The sequence below is a fragment of the Coenobita brevimanus genome, chromosome 65, assembly GCF_032717465.1.
Source record: "Coenobita brevimanus isolate Jiangsu-jjx chromosome 65, ASM3271746v2, whole genome shotgun sequence".
In the NCBI taxonomy this organism is placed as follows: domain Eukaryota; kingdom Metazoa; phylum Arthropoda; class Malacostraca; order Decapoda; family Coenobitidae; genus Coenobita; species Coenobita brevimanus.
The window spans coordinates 26715195-26730201 of record NC_137018.1 but is presented as its reverse complement, the minus strand read 5'-3'; the positions used below and the strand labels follow the sequence as shown (position 1 = coordinate 26730201).

Here is a 15007-nt window from a genome sequence, read left to right as displayed (position 1 = left end):
CACTGAGTCTGCTTTATAATCGGATCAGACCTGTTTGAATTGACATTGACCTTGACCTTTGACCTACTGTTCTCAAAACAAATCACTTTCATCTTGGCTGACCCTCACCCTTTTCAATACGTCTGCTCCAAAACGGATCATAGCTGTTCTAGTTAACTGTTCTTACACACACACACACACACACACACACACACACACACACACACACACACACGTCGAGCGATAAACAAGACACCCGTGCTACCCGCACGAGTGTAAAAATATTACCTGACTTAATCCTGAGAGAAATTAGAGGAATTTAACGGGTGACATAAAGCCTAACTTAATACACCTTACCCATATGACTTTGGCATTTGACCCTCCCTGTGACCTCTACATCTGACTAATTGTTCTCAAAATCGAATCCCTTTATCCTCACCATACCCCGATCGCTTCCACAAAGTTTGGTCTGTACTGGATAAAAGCTTTAAGTTGACCTTGCCATATGACCTTTTCCTTGACCTCATGTTCTAAAAAAAACAACAGGCCCTTGCCAGCTGATCCTAATCTATTCTACCAAGCTTGGCCCAAATCAGAGCAGAAATTATTTACTTGCGCAAAACCAGATATTATATTTTACTGTGTGTGTGTGTGTGTGTGTGTGTGTGTGTGTGTGTGTGTGTGTGTGTGTGTGTGTGTGTGTGTGAACAAAATAACTATAAATATTTTTTCATCTGATTTCAGTAAAACTTGGTGACAAATTTGAGGTTTGACAATGGAGGAACTCTGTTGTTTATTGTGCAATAGGTGTGGGGTCAAGGTCACAGGGCTAGTTCAAAGTTTAATCTAGCAGAACCAGCTTAACCAGTTACTGTCCGATTTTGGTCGAGCCTGGAGTAATGGTTCGAGGGCAAGAACGAAATATGTCAGTTTTGAGAATAAACAATCAGAGGTCATGGTCACAAGGCTGAATCAAAGTTTGCTGTAGTGAAACCAACATAAGCTGTTTTTGTCCGTATTAGATTAAACTTGTGGAAGTGGTTCATGTTAAGGCAACAACGAAGTGAGCCAGTTTTGAGAACAATCGGTTAAGCATCAAATTCGACCCCTGTGTCTGTGTCTCGAACAAAATAACTAAAACACTATTGACCTGATTTGGACCAAAATTGGTGGAACGGTTTAGGGTCTACCAGTGGACTGACCTATATTTTTTTTAGAACAAAATGTGAGCATTGACGAGATGCAGTTTGGGTTTATGCCAGACAGAGGAACCACTGATCCAATATTCATTGTCCAACAGCATCAGGAAATATATATAGGAAAGAAGAGGGATTTGTACTTTGTTTTGCTGATCTGTAGAAAGCCTTTGACAGAATTCCTTAAGGAGGTGGTGAAGTGGGCAATTAGAAAGCTTGGGATCAAGGAGTGGCAGGTTAGAGTGGTTATGGCCATGTACAGTCGTGGTCATAAATAATCACCTATCCTCCGGTACTCCGTGCCTCAGGCTGGTTCCTTTATTCTTGGCAAGCCACAGAGGAGAAAGAGGGGCTGAGAGGGAGAGCCAGAGAGAGAGAAGGGAAGGTGGGTGGGGGGAAGAGTGATGGTGTTGGAGTGGGGTGAGGGAGAGGAAGGAGGGAAGGTAGGTTAGTTAGAATGAAATGTGTATTGGTGGTCACATTGTCTATTTTCATTCATTCGAAGCATGATATAAAGGAATTAATATCTGGTAGATAATGCTGCATTACACCTTGTATAGCGGCGTCAGATAACAAGCTTTAGATAGGTGGTGATATCAAGGGCTGGCTCGTGACAGAAATATCCTGACGTGATAGATCAAACATTAGTGCAGAGCCAGAAGTTTCCAGCACAACACACTATTGCCTTGTCCACCAGTTTGTAACTAGCTCTTGTTTGTCAGAGGAAAATATCATTCCGAGGTGATGAGAGGGTGTTGGGGATGTGGACGGCCATTCACACCCATACCGGCATGGAGTCCAAGAAACAAATTATGAAAGATATCGTTATTATATCCACCCATATGCACAGGCATCAGATTTATTTACCTTTTGTGTACAACTTTTTAAAATAGCCTTTTCAAATAGGGAATCCATTAAATAGATGAAATGATGGTGACTGTATTGAGTGAGTTATTTAGCGAGAGGATGATCATATTTGCTTTGGACAAAGCCATGTCAAAGACTGCAAATGATATTTAGTTCACAAATTAATTATATGGAAGGATTCTTACACAAACATCCAGGAAGTCAGACCCATCTAGATTCCATTCTGCATGAGTAGTCAAAATACGCGGATAAACCCAAATATCAGGCTCGTCACTGATGTTTGATCTTTCATGGCAGCATCTTTCTCTCACGAGCCAGCCTTTGAGCTTGTTGTCTGACGTCACTATACAAAGTGTAATGCAACGTTATCTTCCGAATATTAACCCCTTTAAATCATGCCCTGAATGAAAGAAAATAGACAAATAATATGGCCACCACTTTGCATTTCATTCTCTCTCCCCTACCTACCCTCCCTCACCTCCCTTACCCCACCCATGCACCATCACTCGTCCCCCTACCCACCTTACCAGCTCTCTCTGTCCGCTCCCTCTCAGCTCCTCTTACTCTACTGTGACTTGCCACGCATAAAGGAGCCAGCCTGAGGCACGAGGTACCGGAGGATAGGTGATTATTTAGACCACGACTGTACGAGGGACCTCACTCGCACCCAGATGAGAGTGAATGGAAATTTAAGGGATGAGCTTTCCGTGAATGTTGGTGTGCATCAGAGGTCAGTCTTAAACCCATTGCCGTTTATCTTGGTGCCTGAAGGTCTCTCATGTGACTTCAGATATCGACTCCCACGGAAGATGTATGCTTATGACTTGATGCTGATTGCAGAAAATGGAAGGGAGGTGGAGAAAATATTTAGGAAAGGGAGAGATGGAATGGGGCACAAGGGTTTGACTGTAAGCTTGGATAAAACAAAAGTGATGATATCTAGGGCTGGAGGCTGTAATCTCAAAGCAGAGGGAGTGCAGCCATATGCAATTTGCCACAAGGGTGTGGGGAAGTAACTATATATCGTGCACTTTGTGATAACTGGGTGCATAAGAGAGCTAGTAGTATTAGAGGTAGGTTGCAAAACAGTGCTGGCTTCGTGTGTACGGTACGTCCGGGAAAGCATGTAGACACTGAGAGACGTGAAAGATTTGATCTTGCTGGAGTCTCTTGAGTGTGTGGAGGAGTTTCGTTGTTTGAGTGATATGTACTGTGGTTTGGGCAAGGAGTGGTTAGAGGAAGTTCAGGGAGCTGTTGCCTCTCCTGACACTGAGATGGATCTCCTTCCGTGCTAAGGGGTACCTGTATGCAGCATGTGTTAGGAATGTAATGCTGTACAGTAATGAAACCATGGCAGTGAAGGAAGGGGAAATTCATAGGCTCAGGTGTACAGAAATGATTATGATTAGATAGACGTGTAGTGTATCCTAAAATGAGAGGCCTTGGGGGAGGGAGTTAGAACTGCGATTGATGAATTGTACTTGAATGTATTAGTGCCGTGATGAGGAGGGATACAACAGGGTGATTCAGGCACTTGGAGAGGATGGAAGATGACAACTGGGTACAGAAGGTAAGAGGCATGGACGTCGAGGGAAGGTGTGCGAGACGCAGACCAAAGAAGACCTGCAACAAACTCATAGAGTGTGACCTCAGGGAGAAGGGACTGAATAGGGAGGCTGCCAGAGATCGAGCAGCGTGGAGAGCCGCCATTAGGTGACCATGGCTGATGCATGCAAGCATATTGGAGCCTTTATAAAAGAAACGAACGAAACGAATGTGTCTGAAGTTAAGGTCACATGACAAGGCCAATTTAAATAACTGTTATCTGATTTAGACCAAAGTCTGATAAGGAGATCAGGGTAAGGCGAAAATAAATGATAAAATTTTGAAAACAGTTAACGAAATGTCAAGATCAAAGGGAAAGATCAGAGGTCGAGGTCATATGGCAAGGTCAACTTATATTTTCGATCTGATTTCGACCAAACTTTGTGGGAAAAGTTCTGGTTAAAGCATGATGTCGGGATTCGATTTTGAGAGCAATTGGCAAAGATCAAGGTCACTGGGCAAAGTTAAACGTTTGGCCCTTAAGCCCCTGTCACACATATGCGACTAGAGGGCCGACTGCGGTGCGACTCAAGGTCGTGTCCTAGTTGGCTCCCATGCCTCCCAACTGGCCCTGAGTCTGCTCTGCTCACGACTGCCTAACGACCGCATCAGGACTGCCTCACGACCGGTCGTGATGTCCTTAAGAACATGACATGATCACAAGGCGACCACGAAGCGACGGAGCTACGAGTCTTCAAATTTTCAAATTTGAAATTTAACAAATTTTTGTCAGCCATGACTGTGACACAACCACCCGTGAATGCAAGATGACTTCGTGACGCATTTGGGCAATGCACCCTGACCCCCCAAGACACCCCCACGACTCTCCCACGACCGACCTGAACCACCAATGACACCCAGTATGGGGCAGGGCATCACACCTAGACCACCAATGACACCCAGCGTGGGGCAGGGCATCACACTTGAACCACAAATGACACCCAGTGTGGGGCAGGGCATCACACCTAGACCACCAACGACACCCAGAGCATCACCATGGACCTCTCCTGTGTCTAGTCAGTTGATGAGGGACACACAGTCATAACGTTTTTTATGTCAGCGACAGCATCACAACACGCAATGACCGCATCACGATGCATCCAACTGAGTTAAGACTGCTTCATGACTGACTTACGACACTCCCAACTGCGACGTAACCGTGACACGACTTTTGGCAAGTCGTGAGGCCCGACGAGTCGTCCCAGCGGCTCACGAGCTCCCTAAGGAGTCCAGGCTTTGTTGGCGAATCAAGGGACGATCGATGAATAAATGCGTTACGACCTTGAGTCGCGCCGCGGTCGGCCCTTGAGTCCTTTGTGTGTGACAGGGGCTTTAGACCAGCTGGTGGAGGTGCGGGTATTGCATTCTCTGAGTGTTGTGTATTGTTTTAGTTATTTCGTCCACAGACACACGGAACTAACTCTGACAGTGCCCTGTACCTAGACGTATGATAATTCTCCTCAAAATCGTATTCTCTCGTTTCTTGCCTTACCCACAACCTTTCCACTAAGTTTGTTGTGAATGAGATAAAAACTTTCTAAACTGACCTTGCTAGCTGCAAGTTTGACCTAACCCTGTGACCTAGACCTTTGACTTAATGGTTTCAGGAACAACAGATCAACTCCTTGGCTGTCCCTCAACCCTTCCAAAACTTTTCGAGTTATCTTCTCTCTCGCACACACGCGCGTCGAGTAAAATATTCAGTCTCTCACTGTGAAGGCGGTTATAACTGAAAAAATCAGTTGATTGAAAGGGTTAAAATTGCATCTTACAAGTCGAATTAGTTGGAGAGTGAGGAGGAGGAGATCAAGAACGAGCGTGGGATAAAGAAAAATTATATTTCAAATCGAGATAGTGGGATTTTTTTTTTTTTTTTCAGTTAGTATGAAGCCTTGCATATAACCCACCCTTACGTGTTCCCTGCGTGTCAGCAAGTGGGTTGGTGGAGGGTTAGTGCCCCTCCCCGTAAAACAACTAACTCAAAGACAAACGACCACCCCTTACGGGATTATGGCTTCGGGCTGTAGATGGACTGATAAATGAAACCGAGGAGAGGAAGACCAAGAGCGAGATAGAAGGCTAGAGAGGGGGTATACGTGCGGGAGAGTTGCTTTCTGTTGTGGGAGGTGAGTGGTAAAGGATAGAAGTATGTGGGCTGTCTGGTGACGGATCAACTCTGGGATTACGCATAGATAGATAGATAGGTAGGTAGGTAGGTAGAGAGAGAGAGAGAGAGAGAGAGAGAGAGAGAGAGAGAGGTCGACTGCTTGAGTGCAATTATTTTTATGTGCGTCTCAAAACTCCAGGTATATGAGGGTAACGTGGACTTAGTTTGTTGTTGCTGCCGTTGTTGTTGTTGGGGATAAATGTAAAATAAACCCTCAATGCACTGAGACCATTAGCGCGCACCCATTCAGCCAGGCAATACATACGTTCCTGGTCCCACCCCACCACAGTTCCGGCTCATCCCATCCGTTCCTTTGACCCCCACGCCCTTTTCCTTGACTCCTTTGACACTGCCGTTCTTGGGGGATATTTTTAAAATAAAGCTTTATTGTCTTCAAAGCACTAATCCTACTGATCCCCCTTTCTCAGTGTAGCCTATACTCTCCTGTCCCAGCCCCAAGACCCACTAAATATTCAGCCCATCCCATCCATTCCTATGCCCACCACAGAGATTTTTTTTGCTCCCCCCCCCCTCCTCTGACATTTGCCTGGCGCAGCGTTGGTCACGGGGTTCACGAAAGCGCTTGTGTGTGTGTGTGTGTGTGTGTGTGTGTGTGTGTGTGTGTGTGTGTGTGTGTGTGTGTGTGTGTGTGTGTGTGTGTGTGTGTGTGTTTCGAGCTATGTGATATTTTTCTCTGAAGTATGAGAATTAAAATATGGTAGGCGGGGGCGACCACCGTCCACTCATTCGAAATAGTGCTGCTTTCGCCTGACACTACACTGATTGACGAGCTTAAAAATTCCCTGTATCCCATGAAACCCTTTACTACGTCGGGTGGTAACCATATAACCAAATAACGCCAGGTGGTCTTGTGGGCTGAGGCGCTTTTACGTGGTAGTACCCGTGTTTGTATCTGATTGATGGTTGGGGTTTACTGTTCACCAACTGCCACTCAAGGACGAGAGACTAGGCGCCCTTTCCTTAAGTGTCAGGACTGAGTAGCCTAGCCAAGGGTCCCTACGCATCTGATTGGAAGAGAAGGACTGGATGATGATGAGCTTACTGTAGAATTTGAGAACAACAACGTCCAGGTGTTTAGGGATTTTATTTTTTTTAGTGTTTTGGTTGAGTAAGATTTTTATACCAGCTTTTGTCACACACACACACACACACACACACACACACACACACACACACACACACACACACACACACACACACACACACACACACACACACACACACACACACCAAGGATATCCAATGACATACTAAACTTAGAGGAATACAATATATGGAGAAGAGATAGAAATTTAAAAAAAGGAGGAGGAATTATAATATTAACTAAGAAAAATCTAAAAGTCAATGAAATAAAACTAGATATACCATCACAAGTAGAACTGATTGCAGTAGAGATCAACACATCTGAAGGTAAAGTAATTGTAGCCAATTTGTACATGCCACTCAGATCAAACACATGGGAAAGAGACGAATATGAGGACCTAGCAGAGAGTACAATTCAGAGTATAAGATCATTACTACATAAAATGGAAGGGAAATCGGAAAGAATTATACTAACTGGGGATTTCAATACAAATATAAATTGGAATACCCTAGTTATAATTAGCCAAGAAAGCTGTTGGGACCAAAAGCTCCTGGATCTCGTGCAAGAGTTTTTCCTAACGCAACATGTGAGGGAAACCACCAGAAAAAGAGGACTTGATGTACCTTCAATGCTAGATCTAATATTTACTAGGCAAGAAAATGATATTGACAGTTTAATATATCACCCTCCACTCGGCAAAAGCGATCATGCAGTACTAAATTATAACTTCAGGATAGCATATGACATAGTAAACAGCAATGACAGTTACAAAAAGAGCCTAAACTATAAAAAGGGAAATTATCAAGACCTAAAGAAGTATTTCTTAGAAGTTGATTGGGAAAATGAGCTTAGAGGACAAGATTTAAATGCTGTAGATAAAAAATTCTGTGAATTTTATGAAATAGGAGTCCAGAAGTACATCCCACAGCACAAAGAAGAAGATAAGAAAATACAGAAATGGTTCAATACAGAATGTAAAAAATCAAAAGAAAGAAGAGATTTGTTGTGGAATAGATACAGAAGACACAATAGTGAAAGGGCGTATAATAATTACAAACAGGCAAGAAACGACTATGCAAGAATAAGGAGGGAAGCCCAAAAACAGTTTGAGGAGGATATAATAAATAAAAGCAGTGATCAGCCAAAGCTGTTTTACAGCTATATCAGAAGCAAAATCTAAGTAAAAGATATAATACAATCCATTACGGACGAGGGAATCACTTATACACAAGAGAAAGATATTTGTGAAGCACTAAATAAGAATTTCCAATTAGTTTTTACAGAAGAAAAAAATTTTGCGAGGGACTATGTGGAACACGCATGTCCACACATACTACCAGATATACAAATAGCAGAAAAAGTAATACAGGAGGAGTTAAGTACAGTAGATTAGACAGAGGAAAAGCAAGTGGTCCTGATGAAATTTCATGTTGGGTATTACGAGAATGTGCAAAGGAGTTAAGTAAACCATTATTTTTAATTTTCAAGAAATCCTTGAGTCAAGGTAAACTACCTGATATTTGGAAAAAAGCAAATATTGTCCCCTTATTCAAGAAAGGAAATAGACAAAATCCACTCAACTACCGACCAGTATCACTGACCAGTGTTGTAAGCAAGGTATTAGAAAAACTTATAAGAAAAGCTTGGGTAAATCATCTAGAAGAACACAGTATGATAACAGAAAGACAGTTTGGTTTCAGAAAAGGAAAATCATGTGTTACTAATCTGTTGAGCTACTATGACAGAGTAACAACCACAATACAGGAAAGGGAAGGATGGGTGGACAGTATCTATTTAGATTTCAAGAAAGCTTTTGACACAGTACCACACCAAAGACTTTTATGGAAACTGTACCATCAAGGAGGAATTCGAGGCAAACTGTTTTGTTGGATGCAAGACTTTCTCATAAAAAGAGAAATGAGAACAGTAATAAGAGGAAACTACTCATCATGGAAAGAAGTGACTAGTGGAGTACCACAAGGTTCAGTGCTGGCACCAATCATGTTTTTAGTGTATATAAATGATATAAACAGTAACACTGGAAATGAGAGCTATCTGAATATGTTTGCAGATGATGCAAAAATACAAAGGAGAATTATTAACACAGACTCTTGTAAGGAGCTACAAGAAGAATTAAATAAACTTCATGAATGGAGTATTACATGGCAAATGGAATTCAATGTGGACAAGTGTCATGTAATCAAGTTTGGTAAAAGTGGAAAAAGACCTGATTGGGATTATAAGTTAGGAAATAAAACCCTATACACATCAGAAAGAGAGAAAGACCTAGGTGTGATTATCAATAACAGACTATCTCCGGCTGACCACATGAACGAGAAGGTGCGGAACATGTATACACTGCTTGCAAATATGAGAATAGCATTCACATACATAAATGAAGACATGTTAAGAAGGATAATAACATCATTCATTAGACCAACCCTGGAATATGCATCAATAGTCTGCAGTCCTCACCTCAAAAAGCATATAGACAAGATTGAAAAAGTTCAAAGGGCCGCTACAAGATGGATACCAAGCTTAAGGGACCTAAGCTACGAAGAAAGACTAAATAAACTGAATCTACCAACACTACAGGAGAGAAGGAAAAGAGGTGACATGATAATGCTATATAAGTGCATATCAGGGAAGGTGAAAATAGACATAAATGATTACTTAACATATGGAGAAGCATCAGCAAGAGGACACTGCAAAAAACTGCATAAGAAGAGAGGCGATAAAGACGTAAGGAAATTCAGTTTCCCAAACAGAGCAATTGATCAATGGAATGCACTACCGAATGAAATAGTGTGTGCCAAAACAATTCACAAATTTAAGGATATGTACGATAAATATGGTTTAAGACACGGGACAGTACGAGCTTGACTCATTCCTGTAAAGATACAATTAGGTAAGAACAATTATGTAAGGTAAGAACACACACACACACACACACACACACACACACACACACACACACACACACACACACACACATACGTTAAAAACACACACAAAAAACAAAAACATACGCATAGATATCGACTCCTGCGTCCATCACAGTGACAAATATTCCCAGGCACATTTAAACATGCTTTTCGAAACTAAAAAGAAAAAAAAAACATTCACAAACACCCACACAAACGCACACTCACAGACACCCGTAGCCACACCCACATCCATACCCAACACCCACACCCACACGCCCCAACCCACACACACCTACACTATACCAACACTCACATTCACCCACCCCCCCACCCACCCACCCACACACACACACACACACACACACACACACACACACACACACACACACACACACACACACACACACACACACACACACTATACCAACACTCACATTCACCCAAACACACACACACACACACACACACACTATACCAACACTCACATTCACCCAAACACACACACACACACACACACACACACACACACACACACACACACACACACACACACACGCACATACACCCACAAATACCTTCCAAACATGGCATATTCTCTACCCCAACTACCTCAGTCACCCCTCCCCCCTTTCACACCCACACCCTCACCCATGCACACACCCCATACACACGCACGTTCCCTTCCTCTCACCACACACACACACCAACACCCATACCACACCAACACCCTCACCCTCAACACATCCACCCACAACCAACACCCACACCCGCAGCCAGAGCCACACCTGCTCCATCATCCCCACCCACACCCGTCTACACCCCACAATAAACACCACCATACCCTCTGTCACCCGTCTCTCACGCCTTCACTTAATCACACCCCATTGTACACCGCGTTCCTGTTCCTTTTTAATTTGCTTATTCTTTTACCCCCACGCTCTTCGTCACAGCTGTTAGATTGAGTATTTATAAAGGTTCTAAATCCTTTCACGCTCAAGAAGACATTAATAATCTGTTCCTGGAAACTCCGTAAGATTATTCAGCTGCAAATGAGCCTAGCAGATCTTAAGGTGTTGATCAGTAGGCTGGCTCTGATAAACTCGTCTTCATAGAGGCGAATCATTGTCGGAAATCACCTTGTCTGGTCCTTTTGTTTTTCATTTTAGTACTTTTATTTCCAGGACTTTATTTTTTCTTTTTTAATTTCTGACTACCTGCACAGGTTTATTTAACTTAGGAGAAATTTTTCAGCGCTGAAGTTATGCATAGCCTTCATTACCTTGCAATATGAATAGTTTTCTCATTATCTGATGGTGGAAAAAAAAAATAAGGTCTCGTATTCATTGCAGTTTGTTTGAGGAGTGTGGCACTTATGTGAATGGCGATAAAATTGTAAGTCCACAACAAACAACGCATTGCACAACTCAAGCTCAAGAGACTTTGTGACTGCAGCCATAGATCTCTATAACCAGTCAATTCATTTCGAGGAGTCGGTGGTACATTGGTTAGCACATCAAGCTCGCAACTAGAAAGAACCATAGTTCAATTTTTGTGCCGGCCAGACTGGTGGACATAATTTGGTATGCCCCTTGTCCATTATCACCCGTCAGTACAACTGGGGACCTAGATGGAAAGAGCGAAGGCGGTTACTTGTCTAAGAGCAAAATTGTTTAAATAATAATTGTCTGCCGTCACGCTTCGGGGTAACAATTACATATCTGTTCCAGGTAGCGCCATACGATTTTATTTAACTGCGAATGAGCCATAGGAGCAAAAATGGTATTAATTCCGTCACGTAACCCTTTCATAGTCGGAACAGTCCTCTTATTCTTTCCCATTTAACAATAGGTGACATTGTTCAGCTAGGCATGAGTTATTGTACCCTGAGAGTGTTGATGACCCTTGTGCAATCAGTCGACGTAAATTTCTTTCAACAAAAAAAGCTTCCAATAGCCTTCCATTCTCTGTCTTGTGTACCGTCAACCTCGCCGCCAGAACCCACCCGCGTCACAACCTCCATTTTTCCGCTCTTTTGTCGTCATCGCAGCCATCAATGACGTCCAGCCATAGCAACAACAACAATAGCCACCCACGTCAATCAAATTACGCATTGTTTTCTTTCACCGCCACCACTCCAATTACCGACTTTTGTTTATGCACCCAGTGACGCTTTTAGGAGCCTGTTGACGTGTTTGCGTGTGTTGGGCTACTTAGTTGAGGTGCTGCGTGTCACTTCTAGCCTAAATAAAGTTCAAATTATCTTTAAATCTAGCTCTAAATCTCTAATTTCCTCCGAGGGCATTAAGAAAACGGAATTATCACAAAGCACGTTCATATCGCAGCCTTTTAGAGGAACAACGAGGCTAAATTAATCCAGCTTTTAAAAATGCTGCTACACGGACCTTTTAGCGAAATTGCTGTCATTATTTCGCCAACAAAGACATCATTTTTTGTCGTGGGAGTAAAGATGGAAGTTGTTGTGTTTTCTTAGTTCTATGTGTGTGAGTGTGTGTGTGTGTGTGTGTGTGTGTGTGTGTGTGTGTGTGCAAGACGTAATTCCTAGTGTGAACAATAAACAATTATACTGTAAATGCCGAGTCTCACGTGAGTGTATTTATTTATTTATTTTTTATTTTTTTACCGAGTCATTGTTTTTGGTTCTGTCATTGCTCATAAGTTACCTGCGTTTGTCATGGCATTGGGTGCGGCGTTTGTATTCCGGCCAAACCAATTTTATGAGGATGCCTGGTGGATTATAGTCGCGGCGCACGACTCTGAGGTTGTCATTATCGTACCCTGGCAAGCTCCCATTCAAAAATACGTCCGATATCGTATCATAAATATACACGAATCATATTATACACGAATATATTATACACGAATATTATTATACACGAACATAAATTATTATATACGAATCACATGCGTCTCATACACGAATCAGACGCACTGTTGAGTAGGTTGCCAAGGTACGATAATAACAACCTCAGAGTCGTGCGCCGCAACTACTGTACAGTGCATGGGACAGGGTCTGATCTGAATCCCTGGGGTGATTCGAGGTTTTCTATCAGGCATAATACTGACCAGCTCGCGTAGTAGGTAGGACTCTTACCAGTACGTGTTCAGAAATAAGGGTTTGGATTCATTTTTATTTAACTTTTTCTTTTTATTATTACCTATATATTCTCCCTCTCTACCTTCTTATTTCGCATGTACAGTTGAGGACAAATTTCCCCTAGTTTTCGCCCCTTCAGCTTATTTTTTCCCTGTTGGTTAATATTCCTGAAATTAAAGAGACTTCGAACAATTCTTTGTCCATAGATGATTCTCAAGAGTTAATTGGCAGACATGTCCACTAAAACAGATGCAGTGAAATAGTAGGAGAACTTTTGTGCCTGTCTGTACCTCCCTACCAACTCACTCTCCCTGCCTACCCATTCCCTCTGCCTTCTTGCATTCATCACAACGTCCCTGCTTATATATCTACACAGCGTCTTCTTACTTTCCTTTACCTTATTCCTACTGACCATCTTCCAACTAACTCTACCTTTCTTTCCATTTACCCTTTTTACCTTTGTAACTCTGTCTCCTCCAGTTATACTCTCTCTCATATATATATCTATATATATATATATATATATATATATATATATATATATATATATATATATATATATATATCACACAACCCAAGTACTTGAAAGTACTCAGATTTTCCATTTTCTCATCATCCAGCCTCACTGTACATTCAGTGGTTTCATTTCTCTCGAGGACCATAACTTTACTCATCCCTACACTCACATTTAGTTTCCGTTTCTTACACACTCTCCCAGACTCATTCATCAAGCCTTGCAGTTCCCCTTCGTTTTCAGTTAACATTACAATATCATCTGCAGACAACAGTACAGGGAGTTTCCAAACGCTGCCCTCGCTCATTAGAGTCGCTCCACCATCCGCTGCCCTGCCTTGTATTTCTTTTATAACCCCATCCACGTACAGACTGAACAACCATGGAAACATGACACATCCCTTTTTCGATCCAACATTCAGATAGAAAAATTCAATCAGTTCACTATCCACACGCACTGCAGCCTTAACACCCTTATACTGTACATACTCTTCACGACATTCATCAACTTCCCATTTACTCCATATATTCTGAATATTTTTCACATTCCTTGTCTATCCACTCTGTCGTATACTTTCTCCACATTCATGAAGGCCGCATGCAACTTCTTTCCCTTCTCTAGAAACTTTTCCACCAAACACCTAAGGATGAATATGTAAATATCTGATCTGCACAACCTCTTCCATTCCTAAAATAAAAAGGATAAAATCCTACTGATTTTCCTTCTTTTTCTGTTACTAGTTATCCGCATGTAAAGTAGAACCAAACTGTTGACATCTTTTGATGTCATATTGGCACCTAATAGGACTTGTGATGATGACTTCGACAGTCTGGCGAAAGGGGGAATGGGGATATCGAGGTCAATCGACTGGCGGTCTGGACAGGGAAAAAGGTTAAAAAAAAACTGTTCTAGTGATTGCCAACAAAAATTTAGGGACTAACTAGTAGCCTTTCCATCACAAAACGTTTGCAGATACCCGTGACTTTGTTTCCATACCGTTACTGAGCCCACAATGACGAACTCTGACCAAAAAATTGCTTTTTTTTTTTTTCCTTTTTCGCATATCATTGCGTGCAGTGATTTCAGACAATTCCGCAAAGTCGCCGTCGTGCGCGATAGCCAAAATTTTTGCTTGATATTTTTGTCACTCCCGGGACTTACCCCGACCTAATGTAAAAAGAATTAGTTAGATATCTATTACCTTTCTTGTGAAAGAAACGAACAAACACACAGACAGACACACACATGCACAATTTGACTTTATATATATATATATATATAATTTACTAGCTTGGGTACGCGGCGTTGCCCGGGTAGTATTTATGATCATGCATACCGGCATTGCCTGGGAACCTGGATGTCCACTCCCGCTGTGGAGGAAGACAATTTTACCAACTGAAACTATGTTCATCCTTGGGTCTTTTTTCCCCAGTGACATATTCCCCATGGACCATTTTCCCACTATCCAACCACCCACTGATGCGTCCGTCCATCTAACCCACTGCAGCTAATAACGGTATGGATGTAGAGGC

At 42.3% G+C, this 15007-nt stretch overlaps 1 protein-coding gene across 1 annotated transcript in view; it reads left to right on the top strand.

The window, feature by feature from the left end:
* Positions 1-15007, top strand: part of LOC145404953 (uncharacterized) — a 608364-nt gene that overhangs the window by 356684 nt on the left and 236673 nt on the right. The window lies entirely within an intron of this gene.